The 16850-nt window shown below is 39.1% G+C and overlaps 1 protein-coding gene and 1 pseudogene across 3 annotated transcripts in view; one reads left to right on the plus strand and one right to left on the minus strand.

Annotated features, from left to right (window-relative positions):
• Positions 1–16850, plus strand: part of Rtl4 (retrotransposon Gag like 4) — a 371546-nt gene that overhangs the window by 163737 nt on the left and 190959 nt on the right. The gene's annotated exons all lie outside the window — the stretch shown is intronic.
• LOC101827530 lies at positions 1953–11237 on the minus strand (annotated as a pseudogene).

Below are 16850 nucleotides of genomic sequence, written 5' to 3' on the forward strand. Positions count from 1 at the left end.
GATAGGTAGGATCAATGTAGTAAAAATGGCAATCCTGCCAAAAGCAATCTACTTACGGTACAGGTCTTTCACTTGTTTGGTTAGCGTTACCCCAAGGTATTTTATGTTGTTTGTGGCATTTGTAAAGGGTGATGTTTCTCTGATTTCTTTTTCCCATAAATTTGGGTATGTTGTGTCTTTGGTCTCTTTGAATTCTGGAAAGTCAGTAATTTCTTTTTAATTTCTTCCTTGACCAAGGAGTGGTGCAAACACGCACCGCTCAATTTCCATGAGTCTGTAGGGTTTCTGCAATTTGTGTTGTTGAATTCTAACTTTAAAACATGGTGGTCTGATAAGATACCAGGGGACATTCTAATTTTTTTGTATCTGTTGAGGTTTGCTATGTTGTCAATTTTAAAGAAGTTCCCATGTGGCGCTGAAAAGAAGGTATATTCTTTTGCATTTGGATGGAATGTTCTTTAAATGTCTGTTAAACCCAATTGTGTCATAACTTCTATTAGTTCTTTTGTTTCTTTGATAAGTGTCCATCTGGTGGTCCTGTCTAGTGGTGATAGTAGGGTGCTGAAGTCTCCCACTATAATTGTGTGAGTTCTTATGTGATTTGAGCTTTAGTAATGTTTCTTTTATGAACATGATGCCTTTGTATTTAGGGCAGAGATGTTCAGAATTGAGACTTCTTTCTGATGGATTTTTCCTATGATGAATATGAAATGACCTTCTTCAGCTCTTTTGAATAATTTTAGTTTGAAGTCTAATTTGTTCATAGCTATACTAGCTTGTTTCTTGGGTCCATTTGATTGGAAAAAATTTTCCCAACCCTTGCCTCTGAGTTATCGTCTGTTTTTGAAGTTGAGGGGTGTTTCTTATATGCAACAGATGGATGGATTCTGAATATGTTTCCACTCTGATATCCTGTGACTTTTTATAGGTGAGTTAACACCATTAATATTGAGTATATTAGTGACCATTGATTGTTCATTCTTGCTTGTTTTGGATTTGTTAGTGGTGGTAGAATTGTGTGTGGATTTGCACCCCTTTTGTCCTTTGGCTCTTGGTAAAGTAGGATTCTCAATTGCCTATGTTTTTCTGTGGGAAGTTGACCTCCTTGGGTTGGAGTTTTCCTTCTAGAACTTTCTATAGGGCTGGATTAGTGGATATATTGTTTACATCTAGTTTTGTCATGGAATGTCTTGTTTTCTCCATCTATAGTGATTGAAAGCTTTGCTGGGTATAATAGTTTAGGCTAGAATCTGTGGTCTCTTAGTGTTGGTAGAATATCTATCCAGGACTTTCTGACTTTCTGAGTTTCCATGGAGAAATCCACTGTAATTCTGATAGGTTTGCCTTTATATACTATTTGGCCTTTCTCCTTAGCTGATATTAATATTCTTTCTTATTTTGTTTGTTTGGGGTTTTGCTTATTATGTGACAAGAGTACTTTTTGGTGCACTCTATTTGGTATCCTTTAAGCTTCTTGTACTTTGGTATGTCTTTCTTTAGGTTGGGAAATTTTTCTTCCATTTATTTTGTTGCATATGGTTTCTGCACTTTGAGGTGGGTTTCTTTACCTTCTTCTATACTTATTATTCTTAGGTATTGTCTTTTCACGGTGTCACATATTCCCTGGGTATTTCCTGTTAGGAATTTGTTGAACTTAAGATTTTCTTTTGTGGACAAATCTATTTCTCCTAGTGTATCTTCAATGCCTGAGATTCTGTCTTCCATCTCTTGTATTCTGTTGGTCATGCTTGCATCTGTAGTTACTGATCATTTACCTAGCATTTCTATTTCCATCTTTCCCTCAATTTGTGTTTTATTTATTGTCTCTATTTCAGTTTTCAAGTCTTGAAATGATTCATTTATCTGTTTGATTTTTTTCCTTGGCTTTCTTTTATTTTTGACCTCTCGATTTTATTGGTTCCTTAGTCCACAGAGTAGCCTCCTTCTCAGCTTCAGTGTCTCAGAACTCTAGTTTCATTGGTCTCAGACACCACTTTGCCATTCACGACCTTGTGGGTGTTTGTCCTCTGGACAGTTTGCATAGAGTTACTGGAGTCCAGGGCATTACTGAGACTTAAGTCTTCCCCATCTTCCAGCAAACAGTGGTAGGTGGCAATCTCAGCCTCAAGCTTAACCTTGATGTTCAGCAGGGCTTCATATTCCTGGTTCTGGCTCGGGTTTGTGCCAGCTCTGACTCCAGGTACAGAAGGACCCCATTTAGCTGTTCCATCTGCGTGCCAAATCAGGCCTCCAGATCCCTGAGGCTGTTCTCCAAGCTGATTTTCTGATTTTTCATGGCATCCAGGTCAATCTCAAAGGCCTGGAAAGTGCGCCTCAAATTGGTGAGTGTGGCCTCAGCATCTCTGATTTCTGCAGAGTGGGTGGTGACTACTATGGTGCTCTCCTCAATCTCCTGGTACCAGTACTTGCCCAGTTCCTCACAGTTGTGAGCCAGCTTCTCATACTGGGCTTGGATGTCAGCCATGATCTTGCTGAGGTTCTGAGATTTGGGGGCATCCACTTCCACAGTCAACCCAGAACTGGCTGTTTGTGCTTCCATTCCTTTGACTTCCTCCTCGTGATTATTCTTCATGAATCGCAGTTCTTCCTTGAAGGCTTTGATCTCTGTCTCAAGGTGCAGCCTTGTGATGTTGGTGTCTTCCACCACCTTTCAGGGTCCATGGATTTTGCTCTCCACAGACTGGCGCATGGCCAGTTCAGTCTAGGACTTGACCCTGAAGTCATCGGCAGCGAGTCGAGCATCATGGATCTGCAACACGATGTGGGCATTGTCCATGGAATTTGCAAAGATCTGAGCCCTCAGGTCCTCGATAGTCTCGAAATAGTGGCCCCGGTTTTTGATGCCCTGGAACCTCTTCTTCTCTAGATGTTCCCGGATTTTGGTCTCCAATCTCCTGTTTTCAGTTTCTAGGCTCCTCACCCTGTCCAGGTAGCTGGTTCAGGTCCTGCATGGTCTCCTTCTCGGTCTGGATGCCACCCATTCCAATCAGGCCTGCAGATTCCACCGAGCCATCCCAGGCGTTTGTGGAGCGGGACACACAGATCCAGGATCCTGAGGCCCCAGCACCTGCATAGATGATGGCCACGCTTCTGGCAGGTGGAACCTACTGGCTGGGCATACGCTCAGAGCTCAGGGACTGGTAGTTGGTGGAAAAGGTGGTGGAGTGGGTGGTAAAGCTCTTGTTGTCTGGAAATGAGAGTGAAGCTAGAGACCGGGACAGGAGTTAGGCTTTCTTTAAGAGATTTGTTGATTTATTGCATTTTTGGTTTGGTTTTCTTCCTTTTCTTTAAGGGATTTTCTCATATCTTCTTTGAGGGCCTCTATAATTTTCATGAAGTTGTTTTTAAGGTCATTCCATTCTCTTTTGCATCATCTGCATTGGGATGTCCAGGTCTTGCTGGTGTAGAGTCCCTAGACTATGCTGGTGTTATATTGGTTTTTCTGTCGTTGAATGTTTTTTTTTTAATTTTTATTTTTAAATTAAAATTTAAATGTCAATCCCAGGTCCCACTCCCTTTCCCTCCCCTCCTCCCACACCCTCCCACCAACACCCCCAATACCCCCTCATTTCCCCAGAGAGGGTGAGGCCCTCCATTGGGAGTGTGCATATTCTGTCATTCCCCCGAGAGTCCAGGCTGAGAGTGCATCTCTCATTGTTGGATGGGCACCCAAAGTCCATTTGTATGTCTTCTTCCCATACCTTCTTCCAGTGGGTGCAGTAGGAGTCTCCTCTTCTCCTGGTGAGTATGAATCCAAGGTTCCCTAGTCCTGTGGGCAGAGGCAGGACCAGGATGCTGGTAGTCTCTGGGTAGGCTTCACCACTGGGAAGCAGTCACTAGAGCACAGTCCACAGGCTTCAGTGGACTCCAAGCAAGGCACTGGAAGGTGGGCCGGAAACAGGCTTACCTTGTCCCTGGCAGTCTCTGGTTGTGCTGGGTCACCATGTGGTGGGGATGAGATCCCCAGTGCACAGTCCCCAGGCCTCAGGTGGCTCTAAGCAGGGCACAGGAAAGGGAACTTTGATTCTTTAAAGAAAGAAATTAAAGAGTATACCAGAAAATGGAAAGATCTTCTGTGCTCTTAGATAGGCAGGATTAACATAGTAAAAATGGCAATCTGCAGATTCAATGCAGTCCCCATCAGTATCCTGTCACAATTCTTCACAGACCTTGAAAGAACAATTCTCAACTTTATATGGAAAAAAAAGACAGGGTAGCCAAAACTACCCTGTACAATAAAGGAACTTCTGGAGGTGTTACCATTCCTACTTCAAGCTCTATTATAGAGCTATAATCCTGAAAACAGCTTGGTATTGGCACAAAAATAGACAGGTAGACTGATGGTATCAAATTGAAAACCCTGATATTAACCAACACTATGATATGTAAGTGAAACTGCTGAGCACTGAGCTGAACTCCTAGAATCCAGCTATAGAAAGGGAGGAGTGATGAGCAAAGGGGTCAAGACCAGGTGGGTGAAGCCCACAGAGGCAGTTGACCTGAACAAGGGGGAGCTCATGGACCCCAGACTGATGGGAGAAAGACCAGCATGGGACTGATCCAGACCCCCTGAACATGGGTGCCAGTGAGGAGGCCTTGACAACTGTTGGGGACTTGGGTACTAACGAGATCAGTATTTATCCCTGGCACCCGAATGGACTTTGGGAGCCCATTCCACATGGAGTAATGCTCTCTCAGCCTAGAAACATGGGGGAGGGACAAGGCCCTGCCCTGAATTATATGAAAGACTTTGGAGATCCCCCATGAATGGCCTCACCCACCCTGGAGAGTAAGTTGGGATTGGCCAGGGGGTTGGAGGGGTGGGTGGTGGTGGGAGAGGAGGGGAGGGTGAGAGACTTGAGATTGACATGTGAAGCAAGCTTGTTTCTAATTTAAATTAAAAATAAATTAAATTAACAAGATGATAATTCTAAAAAAATAAGACAGAAAAAGGATACCCTGATATTATCCCACACACTTTCAGACAACTAATTTTTGACAAAGAAGCTATAATTATACAGTGGAAAAAATAAAGCATCTTCAACAAATGGTGCTGGCATAGCTGGATGCTGGCATGTAGAAGAATGTGGATAGATCGATATCTATCACCATGCACAAAACTTAAGTCCAAATGGATCAAAGATCTCAACATAAATTCAGCCACACTGAACCTCTTAGAAGAGAAAGTAGCTGGTACTGTCGAATGAACTGGTAAAGGAGACTGTTTCCTGAACATAATACCAGTCGCACAGACACTGAGGTTGAAAATTAATAAATGGGACCTCCTGAAACTGAGAAGCATCTGTAAGGCAAAGGACACAGTCAACAAGACAAAATGGCAGCCCACAAAATGGGAAAAGATATTCACCAACCCCACATCTGACAGAGGGCTGATTTCCAAAATATACAAAGAACTCATAAGCTAGTCATCAAAACACCAATTTAATAATCCAACTAAAAAGTGGAGTACAGAACTAAATAGAGAATTCTCAATAGAAGAATCTAAACTGGCTGAAAGACACGTTAGTCCTCAACATCCTTAGCTGTCAGAGAAATGCAAATCAAAGCAACTCAGAGATGCCATCTTACTCTTATCAAAATGACTAAAATCAAAAACACCAATGACAGTTTATGCTGGAGAGGATTTGGAGAAAGGGGATCATTCCTCTACTGCTGGTGGGAGTGCCAACTCGTACAGCCACTTTGGAAATCAGTATGGAGATTCTACAGAAAAATGGGAATCAGTCTACTTCAAGATCCAGCAATTCTACATTTAGGCATGTACCCAAATGATGCACATTCATACAAGGTCACCTGTTCAACTGTGTTCTGTAATATCCAGAACCTGGAAGCAACCTAGATTCCACTTAACTAAAGAGTAGATAAAGAAAATGTGGTACATTTGCAAAATGGATTACTACTCAGCAGAAAAAACATCAATGGAATCTTGAAATTGGCAGGCAAATTAATGGAATGAGAAGAAACCATTCTGAGAGAGGTAACCCAGTCACAAAAATACAAACATGGTATGTTCTCACTCATATATGGATTTTAGACACAGAGCAAAAGATTACCAGCCTTCAATCCAAACCAGAGTGGCTGGGAAACAGGGAGGACTCTAAGAGAGACATACTTTGTCCCCTGGAGAGGGGAAAAGGGGCAAGATCTCCTGAGCAGATTGTGAGCTTGTGGGAAGGGGAGTGAGAGTAAGGATAAAGAGAAGGGGAGAAGAGGAAGAGAGAGGAGGACATGAGGGAGTAGGAAGATTGAGTCAGGGGAAGAATAGAGGAGAGCAAGGAAAGAGATACCATATGAGAGGGAGCCACTATAGGTCTAGAGAGAAATCTGGCATTAGTGAGATTTCCAGAGAGCTTCAAGGATGACCCCAACTAACAATCTAAGCATATTGGAGAGGCTTCCCCAAAAATGAGGTTGAAAGCTAACTTATATGCCTTCTTAGAGCCTTCATCCAGCAGCTGATGGAAGTAGAAGATACCCACAGTTAAACACTGAGCTGAACTCCTGGAATCCAGTTGCAGAGAGGGAGGAGTGATGAGCAAAGGGGTCAAAATCAGCCTGGGGAAACACAAAGAAACAGCTGACCTCAAACAGGCAGGGGGGGCGCTCATGAACCCCAGATTGATGGCTGGGAAATCAGCGTTGAACTGACCCAGAGCCCCTGAACATTGGTGTCAGTTAGGAGGCCCAGGCAATATATGGGGCCTCTGGCAACGGATCAGTATTTATTCCTAGTCTTTGAGTGTATATTGGGTGTCTGTTCCTCATAGAGAGGTACTCTCTCAACCCAGTTACGTGGGTTAGGGCCTAGGCCCTGCTCCAAATAATGTGACAGACTTTGAAGATCCCCCATGGAAGGTCTCACCCTCCCTGGGGAGTAGAAAGGGGATGGGATAGGGGGTCAATGGGGGCAGGGGAGGAAGGAAGGGAGAGGGAACTCGGATTGACATGTAAAACAAGCTTGTTTCTAATTTAAATTGAAAAAAAACCAAAGCAATAAAAGAAATAACATTTACTTATGGCATTTCAAAAGATCCTTAGTGATTTTCTTCTTTATCTCCTCCCCGAGTTAAAGTCATCCTCCCCATTTTTTTCTATATCTTTTCATAGCAATTGTGTCATACTATTTCCCCTTTTAGAGTTCCACTTGAGGCCCCTTTTCTGTTTATTGGCTTCTGTGGTTAGTTTACGCTATTTACTCAAGTCTAAACAGTCAGAACTAAGATCCGCACATACAAGAGAATGTGATGTGGTGTTTATCCTCTGTCTGGGTTACCTCCCTTTTGAGTTCCATTTGTTTACCTGCAAATTAAATTATATTATACCCAAGTATCCCCAAAATTCAAGCAGAACACTCCTAGAAGTGATTAACATGTTCAGCAAAGTGGCAGGATTAAAAATTAACTTATAAAAATCACTGGCCTTCCTATATATCAGTGTTTCTCATCCTGTATACTTGGGTCATGACCCCTTTTGGGGTCACATTTCAGAGATCCTACATATCAGATATTTATATTATTTTTCCTAACAGTAGTGACATTACAGTTATAAAGTAGCAATGAAATAATTTTATGACTGTGGTTCTCCACAACGTGAGGAACTGTATTAAAGTGTCACAGAAGTAGGAATTTTGAGAACCATTGTGTAGACCATCAACATGAGAAACTGTATTAAAGGGGCATAGCATCAGGCAGGTTGAGAACCACCACTATATATCAATAGTATGCATTATAAGAGATTATGGAAACACTTCTATTTAAAGCAGCCTCAAAGCAGTAAAATAACTAGGGATAAATCCATCCCAGAACATAAAAGACCTCCAGGATGAAAACTTAGTTTTGATCACTCACCATAGTGTTCTCCACAATGACAGCATTATATTATTCTCCGACCATAAATACACAGAGGCTCAGATTACTTACCACAAAGTATTCTTTTATCCCATTTTTATTTAAATTAGAAACAATCTTATTTTATATATCAATCCAAGTTCCTTCTCCCTCCCATTCTCCTGTGCCCCTTAACCCCCATCCCATCCCTCTCCTGCTCCATAGAAAGGATGAGGCCTTCTATGGGGGATCAACAAAGTCTGTCACATCATTTGTGGCAGGGCCTAGGCCCACCCCTTTGTGTCTAGGCTAAAAGAGTATCCCTCTGTGTGGAATGGTATCCCAAAGTCCATTTGTATACTAGGGATAAATACTGATCCACTACTAGAAATCCTCATAGATTGCCAAGGCCTCTTAACTGTCACCCACCTTCGGGGGACCTGGTTCTCTCTTATGCTAGTTTCCAAGCTGTCAGTCTGGTGTCCATGAGCTCCCCCTTGTTCAGGTCAGCTGTTTCTGTGATCTTCCCCAGCATGGTCTTGACCCCCATAAAGTACTCTTAAAGGCTTTAAATTTATCAGCTAGCACATTAAGATAAAGAAATTATACATCAATCCACAATTTTCAGGGGCTAAAGAGACAATATCATTTGTTTAATTCTCTATTGTTACTCTGGGGAGGCAGCATCAAGGCCAAAGAGTAGAGATTTCAGGTCACCAATGCACATACAATCTGAAAGGGTTGCGGTATTGTAGCCATCAAAGAAAGGAGCCTCTATTAGTCTCTTGAGGCTCTGTTTCTGTCAGGGACACAGCAGAGGAAATTAGTAAGCTAAGATGAAGCCTGAAACAGAGGTCCTTTTTGGTTTCATCAAAATAAAATATTCTGTCATATTAAGCATGAATACTATAATTAAACAGCAAAAGTGGGTTCTATAAAATGTTTTAGAATACTATGAATTTATAATAACCATACCTCTGAACATAGAATGCTTATATATTAATAACCACGATAGCCTGAAGCCCCCAACAATGGATCCATTTTTAAAGGAACAGTTTGTTTTAGTATTCATAACTGGGCAGTGGAGTAATATTTTGTCTGTTGGCTATTTGATTATGAATTAATTCCAGAAACTTATGTAAAGAAACTTTAAAATTCTAGCTTATATTTGTATTCTATGTTCTTCTCTTCCCTAACTTCATTTGCCTGTACATGAAAATCTGTCCTAAAGTCATTGATACCCCCTCCTTCTTTTTAATGTATTTGAAAATTAAAATATATTATTGGAGTAGAGGGCCCTTGAATAGAATAGTCTCCTTAAGCATATTTATTTTAGTCATGAGGGCAGGAAGTTCGTTCCAGTATCCATAGGGTAAGGAATTGGCTCATTTATTCCAACAGTGGTCGAAAAGCTCTTTCCAAAATCTGAGGTCATTGTTTTCGTTATTTTAAAAATCTTTGTACTCTACATACTTTTGGGAGTGGTATACAAGACATGGTTTCTCTGTGGCTTTGGAGGCTGTCCTGGAACTAGCTCTTGTAGACCAGGCTGGACTCGAACTCAAAGAGGTCCACATCCTCTGCCTCCTGAGTGCTGGAATTAAAGGCATGTGCCACCACTGCCTGATCTGAACTCTGTATACTTAATGAGAAATTTAATCCAGTAATTTCTCACTAGCTGTGTGAAGATCTAATGATCCATTCCTGACAACAGTGATCTCCAAGAATGTTTTGAGTCTTGAAATCAATAGCTCTCATGAAACATTACAAAAGTTGACATTTTTGGCCAGAGGTTAAACCTGGTCAATGTTCTCATATGTGCATAAAAATTAAATAATGAACATAGAGAACAGATCTTTGCTTCTGATAATAGGAAAGTAGGCCTGCATAGAGATGTATGGTACAGAGTCATCCTGTACTCTTGTCCTCCTACAGGGCTCTAAAATAATGAAATGGGCTGATTTCTTAGAAATTCAGGGCTCAGAAAATTCCCTAAATAAATAGAGCATATGAATGCATGTGATGTCCATATAAGGAGGAATACTTCGTTAACACAAACATGATCCTGCTTTTTCTGCTGTGGTTGGTTTTACATCAGCAACAATGACAGTTCTTATACTCTTCTATATAATGCTCAATAGACAAGAGTAATCAGTTTTAGTGACATGGATAGATCTCAGAAATTGCATGGCTTCCCATGTTGATTATGCCATGTTACCTGTATGCTCTCATCTAATTCACTAACCTCATTGGATTTTAATTTACTCATTTTCTAGTGGGATTAATCATAACAGTAGACCATGTGATGTTGCTGAGTTCAGCATGCTGATGCATGTTATAACATTCAAATGCCAGTAAAAGGAAAGAATATAGTATTTTCTGCCAATAGGAGAATACACAATAAATGGCAGACTTCTCTGTGAATTAGGTTTAAAGGAGAGTAGGCAAAATGGTTCAAATAGTTAGCATCTCTGATTGTAACCTTTCCCTCTATATTACAGTGTCTGAAATTTTATTACACTTCAACCTCTTGTCTGTAAGAGTTTTTCTAGTCTTCAGTAGTGGCTTGCGAATACAGAGTACAAACAGAAAAGAATTCTCTGAGAAATGGAACACTATAAGTCAATAATTGACAACTCATCAACTAATTAACACATTTCATTGGAAGTTAGTTGACATCTGGCTAAAATTGACCTTTGGTAATAAAATCTAAGTAGTGTAGATTTAGTGATACAGGAAAGAGTAATGTTAGTTAAAAGGAAACCTGAGAGACACTAAGAAAGCTAGCCAATGATACTGTTTATCATGCCAAAAGTTCATGATACTTAGTAAACAAGATAACATTTGTAGGGACCAAAGTCAGGAACAAAACATACATAAACTGGACTCTTGGGGGAGAGCCTAGGCCCTGCCCTGAATGAAATGACAGACTCTGGAGATCCCCCATGGAGGGCCCCACCCTCCCTGGGGAATGATGTAGGGATTGGGTTAGGAGCTAGGGGGCCTGGGGAGGCCAGGGAGGAGGGGAGGGAGAGGGAGCTGGGATTGACATGTGAAGCAAGCTTGTTTCTAATTTAAATAAAGAAACAAAAAATACATAAACAATAAACACAAACACTGGGCTTGTGTTATTTCTTCCTTGGCTGACATGAACTAAGTTCTCAATGTCTTGGCTTCCTTATCTCTGGTTCTTGTTCCCATCTATCAGTTTGCTAAGTAGGACCCTGTGTTGTTAGCTGGTGTCAAAATCAAGAGCCAGTTCCCAAGTAGCCAGGCTGAGGTTTTCTCAGTACTCTTTCTCCTTGGGAATACCATTGCATTTTTATTCTCCAGTTTTCCATTACCTGCATAGTGGTGACTGGCATCCATGAAGACCAAGTAGGTGAAACCATTTATTTTCTCATTATACAACTTCAATTAGCTGATGTTCCCCACCATACTTTAACTCACCTCTGAGGATAGTACGGCTAGTGTTTCTGATTTGTGCTTTCAAATTTTGGGTCTGTATTTGATTGCTTAGCAGTCCATGAGATTATTTGCTTCTGTGTAGGCATTTCTGTGTAGTGCTGCTTGCCTATCACCTATGTTGTGAAGACCTGAGAATTATACCTACAAGTAGCAATAGTCACTCTTGCTATAATCATTTCAGAGAAAACATGTTAAAAGTTTATTTTACTTCTTGCATAATTTGTGTTTTACAACCTCTATCAACAAAAAGATCTAATTTGCCTTTAAATGTCTTTATTATTCAAAAGGCTATAAAGTATTTTGAGCTTTAAGAAATAGTCAAGGCAGCTGATAGTTGTTGGAGATGGGTGAATCCTTGTTTTTGGAACATGTGTAAGATTGGTATGCTTTAGTGGATGGACTTATATGCCTGCATATATGGGCAACACTGAGTAAACTAAGTCATGGATTTGGAAGGACTAGGTATTGGGAGGTGTGGGGGAAGTTGAAGGGGAAAACACAGAATGGATATAATTATATTTCATTGAATACACATATGAAATTCTCAAGAAAAAATAAAAAGTGAAATCATCAGGGCAGTGTACAATACCACATTATACCTATCTAGTGGATAATATAACACATATGACTTAGGGCTTTTATGATGGTGAATCTCTATGTGTTGTCTGCAGAGAGTTCTAAATCAATGGTTTTCAAACTGGGATTCCAGAAGAAAATAGAAATTCTAATATGCCTTTTTTGCAGTGAAAGAATTAAGATGTTCTTAATATTTAATGCCCATATTGGTAATGGCACCCTTCAGTATTTAGGTCAGTGGGTCTTGAGCCACCTAAGACTCATAAGGCATTTCAAAAGAAGGCTATTGTTTTAGTTACTTTTATGTTGCTATAAAAAAGCATAATGAACAGAAGAAACACTTAGAAGGAACAATTTATTTGGGTTTATGTTTCTAGGTAGTAAAGAGTTCACCATGGTAAGGAGGCATGGCAACAAGCATCAGGCATGGTAACAGGAACAAAAAGCTGAGAGCCTACATCTTCAAATTCAAGTAGAGAGAGGGAGAGAGAGAGAGACAAAGACAGAGAGATAGAGGCAGATCTAGAAGTGACAAAAGATTTAATTTTAAAATCAGCACACAGTGACATACTTCCTCTAGAAAGGCTATATTTCCCAAACTTCCCTAAAGAATGCACCAATTAGAGATCAAGTATTCAAATACTTGAGGTTATGGCAAATATTTCTCCTTCTAATAACCACATTTATGAATTCTAGAGCTATAGACTCATTTATTATTTTCAAAACATTGTGATGCACTGTAGTTTGTATTTGCTCAGATGAATATACTTATGTCATTAATTAAACAAAATTTCACAAAATAAACATGTTGCATAAATTGACATTGGTCTAAAGACCATACTAATATTACTAGAAATGAACAGTAATAAATAGCAGAGTTGGCACTTCTGCTTCTAGTACAAAATTTTCAGCAGCCATTGATTTATAAAGTGAAAACTGTGGTGACCTTATTAATTGGAAAAACAGTAGTAAAAAATCCAAGGAAGAAAAAAAAGATCAAGATTAGTATTTGAAAACAATACCCTATATTTATGTCTATTATCCTTAATGATCAAATCTTATCTTCAGAATAGAGTTTGCATTGACATATCAATAAATTACAATGAAGTCTGTATATCATTAATAGATAAATTAGTTTTCATATATTAGGATATGTCTTCTAAAATGTTTCTGTAGTAGAGGGCATAATCAAATGATTTTCAGCTACAAGTGTAGAGTCCGTGTACCTTGTACTGGGTGTGGCTTTGTTGAGGCTTTTGAAGACTTAACTATGAAAATTTCCACATATAGAATCCTTCTTCCCCCACACTTTCTCTCTCTCCGTTCTTTGCCATTATAACTCTTATTCTTTGACTGTTTCCCTAGCTCTCTAGATCAAAGACCCTTTAGTATTCCTTTTCAGTCGTGTCTTTATACGCTTATATGTACTCATTAAAAATTTCTCAGGAGAGTTTTATAGTTTGGCTCTTGATTCAAATATATATCCTCAAAGGAGCTCTAACTCTTTTTTTCTAGAATGTAATTGGATTTTGGATAATTCCATAAAAGAGGGACCTCTTTAAGATTGAGGTCAAGTTGTTTTGTTGATCTAGTTTTATTTACTAATTTGAAAAATACTTGCTTTTGTGGACGCATGTGACCCTGTTTTTCCAAAGTTCTCTAGTAATGTTGAATTCTACCCAAATCAAAACAAGACTATTATCAGTAAAGGAAATAGGCAGTCAATTAATTGGATTTTTAATAAAGAACTCAGAAGTGCCCTCCAAATAACAGACACCATAGGTTGATTATTTGTGAGCTAGAACAATAATAAAAAATTACTCAACGTGGTTTTACAAGGCAAAAGTAACCTATCTACTGACCAGTTTGGGGGCTAATTTTGTATATGGCTAAGGTGTTGCAGCCAGCTGATTAGACATCTTCCTGTCTCTTATATCTATCTTTCCTTTTGTTCTTAGTGTGTTCAACAGAGCTCTTCCCAACTACTAGAAAATGTGGTAGCCATCATCTGTAGGCTTTTGTCTTATACTTTCACATGATGATGACCTTCACTCTTATTGGCCAGCCCAGGCCATGTGTGTTTATGAAATCAGAGGAATGGTGTGCTAACCTCTTCAAATCCATCTAAATCCAGAATGGTAGGGGCCTTGCTTCCTGAAGGCAATTCAATCTGTTACTCTTAGAGTAGATAACAATGAAATGTGTTCCAAAAGCAAACAGGAAGCTTATTTATTATGAAATAGTTGAGCTACCTGTGAGTCTGTGGGGGCTGATAAATTGCTCTGATTGCACATTTTTGGTTTTGGTTTTGTTTTATCCTCAGGCTTTAGTTGTAAGAAGAACATTTCTGTTTGTTCTACACAACAGATATAATGAATATGAAAGGGTAAAAATATCTTGAGCTCATCTCCAGTGCCTCAAGTGCATTAGGTGCCCCTAATTTCTTCACCTTTTCACAGTCAATCTGGAAGATGAGATTCCCTTTCTAGTCTGGTTTGTGAGTTCTGAGAGATCAACAAAGGAACTGTGTATCACCAAGAAAATTAAGAAGTTACATTTTGCTTTAACATATAGAGGTTTATATTTCCATGGGATCTGTTCATAACTACAAAATAGACTGGAAGATACTACTGTATGTGTAATGCCTTGAAGATTAGAACTAAGTTTTACCAGAAATTTCCTTTTTTCTGCATCTATATTATTTGTGTACTCACATAATGAAAACAGGACATTAATTTTACAATATGGGATGGTGAATTGAACTTTTGAATTAGAAAGAGGTTTAGCTTTAGTAACCATAACGAGAAAAATGCACATTTTGTAACTTCTAAACACTGAAGATATGTCTCCAATAGAAGGATTCAAAGAAATGCTGAATGGGGTTGATGACACATAGTTGCTAAGAAAATCCCTTGGCCCTGGAATATGTAATGCTGACAACTCTCTTGGTTTTTCTAAACAGTTACAATTGAAAAGAGTACAGTTGGAGGAAGGAAAATCATTACTAATATTTTCACCCTCATTTAGTACAGATTGAACATATTATGATACAAATGTTAATGCATCATGAAGACAGAATTATTGACAACTCTCAGCAGTAGCTGAAGCATACTTAACGTGGTTCCTTGGGGGAACATTTTGCAAATAGTATGAACTGGATGAGGAAGAAGGGTTAGGATGTGAGATTATCATAATTGGGATTTTTCCAGCCTGTTCAAGCCCCTGTTAATTGTATTCAGTTTTTGTTACTGTTGATAAAGGCAGGGGTGACTGTGAGTATGAATATGAGGCCTTCCACCTTTCTCATTCATTTGTAACCAAAGTCTGATTGACTGACACAACTGGGTTTGCATTTCAAACAGCTTTTTGGTATCCTTCCACTACCTAATACAATACAGATAATTCCCTGACAGTGTGCCAGAGATAATGCAATTATCATTGAGTTTCCTTAAAAACATGTTTTGTATTATCTGCTTAAAATAATTCTATGGCATTGCTGAAATCTATTCTAACTTGGGCATGAATATCTTAAACAAGACAGGTAATTTAAAGAGAAAAAGATAAAGTGGTCATAAGACAACACCTTCCTCAATATATGTTAAGAAGGGGATGATAACCTATAACTTTTCATCTTCAGGGACATCTGCAATGCCTTTAAGATATTTATGTGGGCATTTGCAGTTAGTATAGTCACAGGAAGATGCCTTGAATGACCTTTTAGATACTATGTTTGCCTTTAGGAGAAGATACAATAGGAATATGAGAGTGTATTCCGGCAGATACTTTTTTCTTCTCAACTCACTCAGTAAACCATAGAACACTCTGTTATCCTCTTCCCCGGGAAGCTTATTTACTTGAAACAAGCCCTTGTTATGTATCCCAACTGGCCTTGACCTTGTAATCTCCCTGCTTCACCTTTCCAGTCCTGACATTACAGGTATATACCACCTCATTTAGTGTAGAAAGTTCTTTATCACTGAAAGATGTTTTAGATAATGCAACTTAACACTCATTTTTCTCAGTGGGATTTTACAGTGCCACCTTCCTACTCATGCAGTGATGCATTCTAATTCCTGGAAACCATAATCATTTCCTCCCTGGAAAAAACTATTAGCCTTCCCATACTTTGTTCCCTTGTACACCTTGCTGCTGAATATACGTTAATCAGCTATGTACCCACCTTGGCCCACACATGGTTAGATACATGCTCTGAATTTTATAGTCTAGGATTGGTCTTAATAGTACTATCAAGACAGGTGCAAATTTAGAGAGCTGGAAAAAGAATGATAGGCAGTTAGTTTAAGAACTATTTCAATATGTCAATGTGGATAGAGGAAGGCTGATAGGGCCCCACCCCTAGATGAAGAGATACAGGAAATTAACTACTGCTGAGAGAGGGAGAATTAGAATGAGCTCTCTAATTTATTATCCAATACAAATGGTCAGCCCTAAAAAATACACATATAAGCAATGCTAAATGAGCTCATCAGTTTGTGTTTATGTATTTATTAACACGCACACACACATGCATGCACGCACCTATATTTGCATAACAATAATAATTAAAGAAAAAGATAAATGAATTTAAAAGGGAGTGAAGATAGAAAGATGAGAATGGACTTGGGTTGTAGGAAAAAGAAGATGCAAGTGATATAATTATGTTCTAATTAAAACATAAACAAAATCTACTTAAACAAAATACAAATGTTTTTAAAAGAATCATCTCAATAGACATATCATGTAAAGAAAAAATATTGCAATATGATGTTTGGGGAAACATCAAATGTGCTTGCATAAATACATTTATTTCTACCTTGAATAATCAAGTTAATCATAAATCTGATACATGGCAGGGGGCAGTATTATTTGAGTTTCCCATTTGCTCCATGCCTATACATAGCAGGAAAACTCTCATATGGTTCACCTGAACAACTACGT

The sequence above is a fragment of the Mesocricetus auratus genome, unplaced genomic scaffold, assembly GCF_017639785.1.
Source record: "Mesocricetus auratus isolate SY011 unplaced genomic scaffold, BCM_Maur_2.0 Super-Scaffold_100003, whole genome shotgun sequence".
Taxonomy (NCBI): Eukaryota; Metazoa; Chordata; class Mammalia; order Rodentia; family Cricetidae; genus Mesocricetus; species Mesocricetus auratus.